Source organism: Zalophus californianus, chromosome 14, assembly GCF_009762305.2.
Source record: "Zalophus californianus isolate mZalCal1 chromosome 14, mZalCal1.pri.v2, whole genome shotgun sequence".
NCBI lineage: Eukaryota > Metazoa > Chordata > Mammalia > Carnivora > Otariidae > Zalophus > Zalophus californianus.
The window spans coordinates 13,401,523-13,410,725 of record NC_045608.1 but is presented as its reverse complement, the minus strand read 5'-3'; the positions used below and the strand labels follow the sequence as shown (position 1 = coordinate 13,410,725).

At 47.0% G+C, this 9,203-nt stretch overlaps 1 non-coding gene across 1 annotated transcript; it reads left to right on the top strand.

Moving 5' to 3' along the window:
* Nucleotides 1-7,827: 7,827 nt before the first annotated feature.
* Nucleotides 7,828-7,932, top strand: LOC113913401. The gene has a single exon (XR_003517189.1). It is a non-coding gene; the product is annotated as a U6 spliceosomal RNA (small nuclear RNA).
* Nucleotides 7,933-9,203: the final 1,271 nt, after the last annotated feature.

Below are 9,203 nucleotides of genomic sequence, written 5' to 3'. Positions count from 1 at the left end.
TGTATAAATCCATCCATTTTTGCTGTTTTTAAGAAAAAATCCCACAAGTTAGTAATGCATGTAGTAAAAACAAAAGAAAAGGCTCTCCTTTGCATTTACCTGGTTCCAGTCTTTCTGGGGGACTAAAAGTTGTAGAGCCTTGTCTCATTTATCCTAGAGCATAACTATGAAGTAATAAAAAATGTAGATCACTACAGATGAGGCGATACAGAAGCTGAGAGGCAAAGTCACCTCCCAAGGTCACGCCACAAGGCTGGGGGAGAAGACAGGCTTCTTGCCTCTTGGTCCACTGCCAGACACATTACAGCCAGACCAGGGCTTTTCTCCGTAATTGGGAATACCACTGAGAGCTAATTTCTCCCCACTAGATCCACAGAGTGGAGAAGAACACTTGACCTAGAGTCTTGTTAGGGGGGCGCTCTGTCATGCAGACTGTGAAAACAATCAGCTGGCCATTATATTTCCATTTCTCTCGGACTGCTCCTGTCCACAGAGAAAGAGAGGGAGCCCCAATCAGGACTAGAGGAGCTGGCCTGCAACACATCCACTCAGGGCTGTCAATAATCGGGTTTTACGGATGCCCAGATTCAGAGGTGATAGCTTAGTGCCTCTCCATCGATTTAACTATCATTTCAGCTCCATAGCTCACAGCTAGAAACCAGCCTACATAAAACCTCACATTATGATGCTTCTCTTCTTCTTTAGGACACTGCATTCCATTAGGAAAACCAAACCATTAGAGGAGGGTTTGATGGATGAGGCTGGCGCTATCATCTCACTGAACAATTACAGGGCTGTCCTATTAGAGGGGGACACCCCGGTACACATGTAGGATTTGGTAGATGAGATGTCCGGAACATGGGGAGGGGCTGGGAAGACGGAGGGTAGACCAGCAAGCCCAGGCCCACGGCTCTTCAGTGGGCATCCAGCAGCCCTTAGGGGATTACACTTCAGAGAGACCTTTCTTCCAACCTAATTTCAGAGTCTAAACAATGAAGGTTAATTACTGAACGAGTATTTATTAAGTGCCTCCTCCGTCTAGATCCTGGGTTAGACAGTGGGAATATATAAAGGCTTTTAAGCTAGTGTTCTGGTCTGAATGTTTATGTCCCCCCACTCCCTCACCCCCGAATTCATATGTTGAAATCCTGATGCCCAAGGTGATGGTTTTAGGAGGCGGGGCCTTTGGGAGGTGATTAGGTCACTAAGCTGGAGCCCCCATAAATGGGATTAGTGCTCTTATAAAAGAGGCCCCAGAGAGCTCCCTCATTCCTTCCACCACATAAGGACACAGCGAGAAGGTACCATGTGTGAACAAGGAGAGGGCCCTCGTCCAACCATGCTGACACCTCGATCTTGGACTTCTTTCCTCCAGGACTGTGAGAAACAAATTTCTGTTGTTTTTAAGCTACCCAGTCTGTGATCTTTTGTTTTAACAGTCTGAACGTTCTAAGACAGCTATAATCTGTGCTCTGAAGGGAAGTTTGATCTACTTAAGAAGGCAAATAGGTAGATATAGATGATAGATCATGGAGAGATAGATGATAAAGGGTAGGTAGAAAGATTAGATGGATGGATGGATGGATGGATGGATGGATGGATGGATGGATGGATGGGTAGATAGTTAACAGTAGTCATAGCAGCCTGTGCTTATTTCTAACTAAATGATACCAGAAGTTAAGTGCTCTAGGGCACATTTGGGAAATTGGTGGCCATTTCCCTTCCCTCATGAAAAACATTCCTAATTGCTCATGGTATCTGCTATGGATTGAATTGTATCCCCCCCTCAAAATATGCTGAAGTCCTAACCCCAGGCACCATGAAGGTAGTCTTTGTAGATGTAATCAAGTGAAGATGAAGTCATTACGGTGGGCCCTAATCCTATGACTGGTGTCCTTATAAGCAGAGGGAGATTTGGACACAGACACACACACACACACACATACACACCCAGAGGAGAATGCTGTTCAGAGACCCAGACACAGAGGGAAGAGAGCCACCAGGAGACAGGGGCAGAAACTGCAGCGAGCAGCCACAAGCCAGGAGATGCTGGGGGCCACCAGAAGCCAGAAGAGGCGAGGAGGGTCCCCTCCTAGAGGCTTTGGAGGAAGCATGGTCCTGCCTACAACTTAATTTCAGGCATCTAGCCTCCAGACTATGAGAGGATAAATTTCTGTTGCTTCAAGCCACCCAGATGGTGGGACTTTGCTACAGTGGCCCCAGGAAACAACACAGCCTCAAATCAGTTCTCAGTATCCTCCTCACCATGGTGCTCCAGGTAATCCCTGCCAGTTTGATTCAAGTTGGTACTGAAGATGAAGCCTATTTGCTGCTTCTGCTCTAGGAGTTCAGAGGATGGTCAAGCTAGCCTCCTTGATGAGGTGGGATGGGCGAGGCTTTGGATGATACGTAGAACATAGACAGGGGAGTTGGGATGTTTAGTATGGCCGTATTTTGAGACAGGCCAGTGTTTATCTACTTCCATTTGCCATCCATGGACATCTTAGCTAATCCAGGACATTGGCGAGGTCACCTGAGGGCAGATTTGTAGACATCTGCTTTGCAGACACTCAACAGAGCACACACATGGCGTGCACAAGCGCACACACACACACACACACACAGTATATCTATTCTAGGCATGCTCATTAGCAGCTAACTTTAATCATCCTTCACGCTTGCATCTCAAATACCAAATACTTTGGTGTGTGCTGTCTATGAACACACACCAAAAATAGTTCTGGGTAGATAAACACATGAGCCAAGAGGCTGGCTGATTGCAATTTGAGTCGAGTGAAGTCACTGCCTCCCGGATCCCTTCAGTGCAGCCAAAGCTGGAATCTTAACACAGGATATCAATAAATAACTAACCTGAACCACCCCCAGCCAGGGATGCATGCAGCTGACCACCCTCTATGGGAAGGTCAAGATGCTCTGTCCCAAGATGTGTCTGCCTGAGGGTTCCAGCCTGTAGCTGAAACTCACTGCTTCATGCACCCCATCCCTCCCACCCCTAGGGTGCAGGAGCTCTTGCAGTTAGGTATTCTATGGCTGCAAACTTGCATCATTGAAAGAGTTGACGAGCATCAGTGAGAAAGAGAAGTCAGCAGTGACTTTCTGGCACCTGCTTCTCTTTCCTTCCGGGTTCCCGAGTACTTGCTGCTGGCTGCCGACTTGATTTATTCAGCATGACAAGGAAAATTAAATTACAGGAGCATCCAACCCTCTCCCCGCCCACTGCCCACAAGAGGAAGAACCCAGTGTCATTTCATAGTGGGTTGAATGGTGGCCACCCAAAAAGGATACATTCACATCCTGATCCCTTGGAACCTGTGAATATGACGCTACTTAGGAGAAGTGTCTTTGCAGATGTAATTAAGTTCAGGGTCTTGAAATGAGAACATCTTGGAATATCTGGGTGGGCCCTAAATCCAAGACAAAAGCTCCCATGAGACACACAGAGGAGATACACACAGGGGAAGGCCATGTGAAGACAGAGACAGGTTGGAAGGATGCACCCACAAATCCAGGGATACTAACCGCCACCAGGAGCTGGAAGAGGCAAAGGACAAAGTCTCCCCTAGCGCTCTGGGGGGAGCACAGCCCTACCAACACCTTGACTTCGGACTTCTGGCCTCCAGAGATGCGAGAGAATAAATCCCTGTTGTTTTAAGTCACCGAGTTTGTGGCAATTTGTTTTGGCAGCCCTGGAACACTAGTAGACATTTCTTCTTGCATTAATGGGGAAGGGGGACAAATTTAAAAAATATATTGGAGAAGCCAATAGGATTTAAGTAAGAAGTTGCCTTTATTGAGCACTTACCACGTGCCAGGTACCTGCTCCAGTTAGAAGGTGACAAAAATTTGAACCCAGCAAGAAGAGCCCCAGAGCTTTCGCTTTTAACCAGCTACCTTGTACTTCTAGGATAGGGTAGAAGCTGTATTTGGAAAGGGACATGGGAAGGGAATGAGAAAAGTTAGGAAAATTTGGGGGAATTTGAGAGAGATTTGGGGGCCAGCTGCCATAGAGGCTGAGATATAAGTTCATAAGTTTTGTTTTACATTATAAACAGAACTTTTTTTTTTTTTTGGTGTTCCTTGAGAAATTTGGCAAAGATTTAAATTGCTCTCCAGTTAAATTTTTTTTTTTCTAATTTTGGCACGAGACTGTGCTGAGACTTGCACATATGGTACCTGTGTTTTATACGGGTTTCATTTCCACCCAGTTGCCGTTCATTCATTGAGCTCCATTTGGCTTATGTGCCACCATCTGTGCTCAGTGCTGGGCAGACCTGCAGAGGAGTGAGAACCACACCCTGCCCTGGGGGGCTCAACTTGTCCTGGTCCAGCAGACAAAGATCCTTGAGTTTGGACATTGTTCTGTGAGCAGTGGGGGTTTGTCTGCAGGGGGGAGACAAAGCTGAGAGAGAGCAAGAACTGGTTCTGTGTTCCCTAGGCTGCTGAGCCTTCTGGATCTCTGAACCCCCAGCCCCAAACTTTGGTGGGCTGTTGGCTAAGGGGATAAACTGATCTTTATTATCTACTGAGGATTAAAAAGCTACCTCATTCAGACAGCTCAATTGGATTAAAAAATATTTTCTTAAAAAAAAAAAAATGTTTTCTGGGGCCCTGGGTGGCTTAGTTGGTTAAGCATCTGCCTTGGACTCAGGTCATGATCACAGGGTCCTTGTGATCAAGCCCCGAATTATGCTCTCTGCTCAGGGGGATGTCTGCTTCTCCCTCTGCCCCTCCACCCTACTTGTGCTTTCTCTCTCTCTCTCTCTCTAATAAATAAAATCTTTAAAAAAAATGTTTTCTTTAGGGCTTTTTTTTTGGCAGGGGAGTGGGTGTCAAGGGAATGGGAAGTGGTGTGTAGCATGGTTGATGGTGGCCCCTAGTGAACCCAGTTGTAGGGTTAGTCCTCGCTTTCAGAGAATATTTGCCTTGACACTATGGGCAAAACCAGATTCTATTCAGTTTTGAGACTATGGCGGGGGGGTCATCTCTGATGTGTTAGGGCAGCTCTATAGTTAGTGCAACTCTCGGGAGGAACACACATTCCTTTGGTCAGAAATGACCTGTGAAGACCCTTGGAGGGACATTAAATTGGATGCAGCCATGTTTTTTCCATCAGTCCAGCAGAGCGAGGTTGTGGACAGTGTTGGGGAAGGTTGTCGTTTGTTCCATTGAGCGCCAGATGAAAACGCTGGCCGGCTTTTAGAGGCTATATTACATGAAAACAGTAGATATTTAAGCACTGGACTCATGCTGGGGGCCAAGAGGCACTCAGGAGCTGAGGCTTACCGAACGGGCCCCAGTTCCAAGCTGGGAAAAGAATGGCAGGTAAAAGCTGCCTGGTGCTTATGTTCATTTATCCTGTCTTTTCTCTCATTATTATGTTATTATTGTTATTTTTACTATTCTGCTGAGTGCCTGTAGTTGAATTTACATAACATAATTGCATACATTATAGGACTACACTCTAATGGAAATTTTTCTTGAAACCACTTGCTTTTCAGTATGAGAGTTACACCCTCCTGGCTGCTGAAACAGGGCTTTAGGGAAATCAGAGCATTTTCATCTCTGATCCTTTCTGAGAATAAAATTTGGCCAGCTGAGTTGTCCGTGTGGGTCTGCCGAGGGATTGCATCTTCTGGCCAAGTTGGGTCTTGTCCACAGTGATCTGGCAGCCAGTTTTCTGGATAAATCACAAAATTGTTCCTGACTTGGTGTATTTACTCAAAACTCATCTTCTATGGCTATGCATGCACAACAGTTGTGGATAGGTTTTGTATCTTACATTATTTTATATAATATAATCTAGTATTTCCCAGAGTGTGCTCTGGGGAACACCAGGGTGGAAGGATGTTCTGGAGAAAAATCATTTCCTGGACTGAACAGGATTTGGAGACCACCAGCTTTTGGATGTGCATTCACACATCCACTGAGATGAAAGTAAACACATCTGGGTAACTTGGTTTAATGCACCCTGGCCAAATTTGGTTGTCCATGGAATCATCTTCTTTGGTGCACTTTGGGAACCAGAAGCATAAGGAAGCCTTAGGAAGGTACCAGGGAGAGGCCATGTCCACGCCAGATTTCTCAGGCCCCCGGGCAAAGCTGAGCTGGAGGGTTGTGGAATGTTTTAAACTGGTCTGACCTGGACTGGCCTGATGAGTACTGGAAACTTGCCAGAAAGCTGTAGGCTCTGCCATGATGCTACTAAGGGCAGGGAAAGGGAGATTTGTAAGAATGTGGCTGGTTTCTGCCTTTGGAGGAAAATTAAACCCTTTCATGTTTGTACCCACTGGGCTCAATAAGCCCGCCACAGAGACCATCAGGCACATCTATTTAGAGATTTCTGTAGTGGGTCGAATAGAGTTTCTCCCAAATCCATGTCTACTTGGAGTCTCGGCATGTGACTTTATTAGGAAGTAGGGTCTTTGCAGGGGTAAGTAAGGTAAGGATTAAGGTAATCATGCTGGATTAGGGTGGGCCCTGAATCCAATGACAAAGCTTTCTTAGATGGAAAAGGACACACAGGGACACACAGGGAGAGGCCATGTGAACACAGGCAGAGACTGGAGCGAAGTAGCGCCAAGCCAAGGAACACTTGGCGTCACCAGAGCTGGAAGAGGCAAGGAAGGGTCCTCCCCCAGAGGGAGGGAGAGTAGCCCTGCTGACACCTTCATTTCAGGCTTCCGGGCTCCAGATCTGGGCGAGGACACATTTGTTCAGCCACCAGTGTGGGTCGACCCTGATGCTAGTGTCACGGTCGCATGGGACGGGATTCCCCACATGGGCCGAAGCTGTAAATCATGCACATCCCTGTCGATGAAGGTATAAAGGGCGCACGTGAATTTGCGAGGCGCTAATTCTTATAACCAGCGGTGGGCAGTTAGTAGCAAGGCAGCGTGCCAACGTCGAGGGCTCAGACGCAGCCTGGAAAGGGAGAGAGATTGCGGAGAAAGGGGCGGTTTGGGGCACACTGGGGGATGACAGGGTAGAGGGAGGGCAGAAAAGCCCTTACCCGAGAGAGGCGAGTCACCTAGAAAAGATATGAAGTCGGGGAGCCTTGTCTTGGCAGACCTGAGAAGGAGCTGCTCCACGAAGAGACAGCAGCAAGGAGGAATGCAGGGAGGGAGCCCCCAGGCCACGTTTGCTGCCACTTGCCAGGTCCCCTCTGCCCAGGGACAGCCTTGACATTCCAGTGGGCTCCTGGTCACTTCTCATATTGTCCTCTAATTTTCCCAGAAAGGCTTTAGCTGTGTGACCTTCAACTACCAGCACCACCTCTCTCTGCCTATTTTCTGACCAACGAGACAGGGGGGTAATAATATTTGCCTCGTAGAACGTCAAAGGCACTACCTGACGTAATGCAGGCCTGGCTCCTGGCATGTAGCAAACGCTTGCTCTGTTAGATACCAGTACTGTTGCTGCCACTGTGTTTAGGACCGCGTTCCTACCTATAGCTTGCACAGACTGAGCGCTTACTGTGTGCCGTGATCTTCATTCTCGCGACAACCTCAGGAGAAAGCATTCGTCAGTATTACCATTTTACCGAGGAAGAAACAGAGACTGGGGGGAGGACAGGAGCCTTTACCCAGAATCACACGGATGGCAAAGCCAGGTTTCAAGTTCGAGGACCTGACCCCATCCAGTCCCGGCTCAGATTCATCATGGCTGTATCTGATAGTGCACAGGATGATCCTTGGTGCTCAGCAGGTGAAATTTGTACTCCTAATACGTATGTATCTACTTGGCTGTCTAGTAGAGAAATAGAGGTTTCCTACTTACAGTCATTTCCTTTTAAAATTAACTTACTAAGTCCTCACTTTGGCAGGACATATATGAAAACTGGAACGCTGCAGAGATGAGCGTGGCCCCTGCCTGAGGATTAACACCCAAATTTGTGCAACTTTCCAGATTTCCACCTGTTATGTCACTCACATCTCAAAAGAATAAATAAATAAAATACACTTATTTATCAGCGCCATTCACAATAGCCAAAACATAGAAACAGCTCAAATGCCCATCGAACAGATGAATGGAGAAACAAAACGTGGACTATCCATACAATGGACTATTACTCATCCATAAAAAGCAACAAAGTATTGATACGCGCTCCAACATGGATGAACCTAGGAAATACCATGCTGAGTGAAAGGAACCAATCTCAAAAGGCCACACACTGTATAATTCCATTTATGGGAAATGTCCGGAAGAGGCAGACCCGTAAAGACAGAGAGTAGATTAGTGCTTGTCAGGGACTGGGGGAGCTGGGAATGGGGACCACCTGCTTCGTGGGTGTGGGGTTTTATTTTGGGGGGGATGAAAGTGTTTGGGGACCAGATAGGGGTAGTGGCTTTTACAACACTTGCAGAGGTACTAAATACCCCTGAATTGTTCCCCTCGAAGTGGTTTCTTTTATGTTCTGTCATTTTTATGTGAATAATTAAAAAATTAAATTTAGAGAAGGAAATCAGTTTACTTAAAAAAATTAATTTACTTAAAGAAGACTGTGAAGTACATCATAGCACAGGGGGTGTGCAGATGTGGGGAGAATCATGCAGGCGGTACTTGGAAATGATGGCGCTGTATTATGCCATTAAGAGCGCAAGGCATCTCCTTAAGGGCCGAGTCTGGCAGAGTCTGCATCTTACCCTCCTTTGTTTTTTTTTCGCCTGCAGCCAGCTCAGTGCTTAAGAAATACTTGTTGAGTTCAGCTCAGCCCGGCTCAGCCCGGCTTAGTTAATTGAGTTAAGGCGAGCTGAGTAGTACTGAATGCACCAGCTGGCTGGCCTGGAGGAGATCCAAGTTGAAGATGTTACGAATCACACTAATTCAATAAGCTGCTGCAAGGTAGTCTAAGTAATGAGACCGCGTGCCTTTCCGTACCTGACTTACCCATGTTCTGCTCGCACCTGATGCGCCGTGCCCACTCCATGATGTCATAGTTGTCTTCCTGGAATCCCCTGGGTGTGTTTGCTGAAGACACCTGGCAGTGTGGGAGAAAAGGAAAAACAGTGCTCCTCAGACCCGGCTGGAGGCACATGGGTGGTGGAAGGAAGGGCCCAAATGAAGAAAGCAGAGAACTTTCTGTCTGTCTGTCCGTCTCTGTGTGGGTGCAGTGACAATGTACATCTTCCTTGTCCAAAGCAGTGATCACGCGCCTAGTATAGCAATATAAGAGCTCATGCACT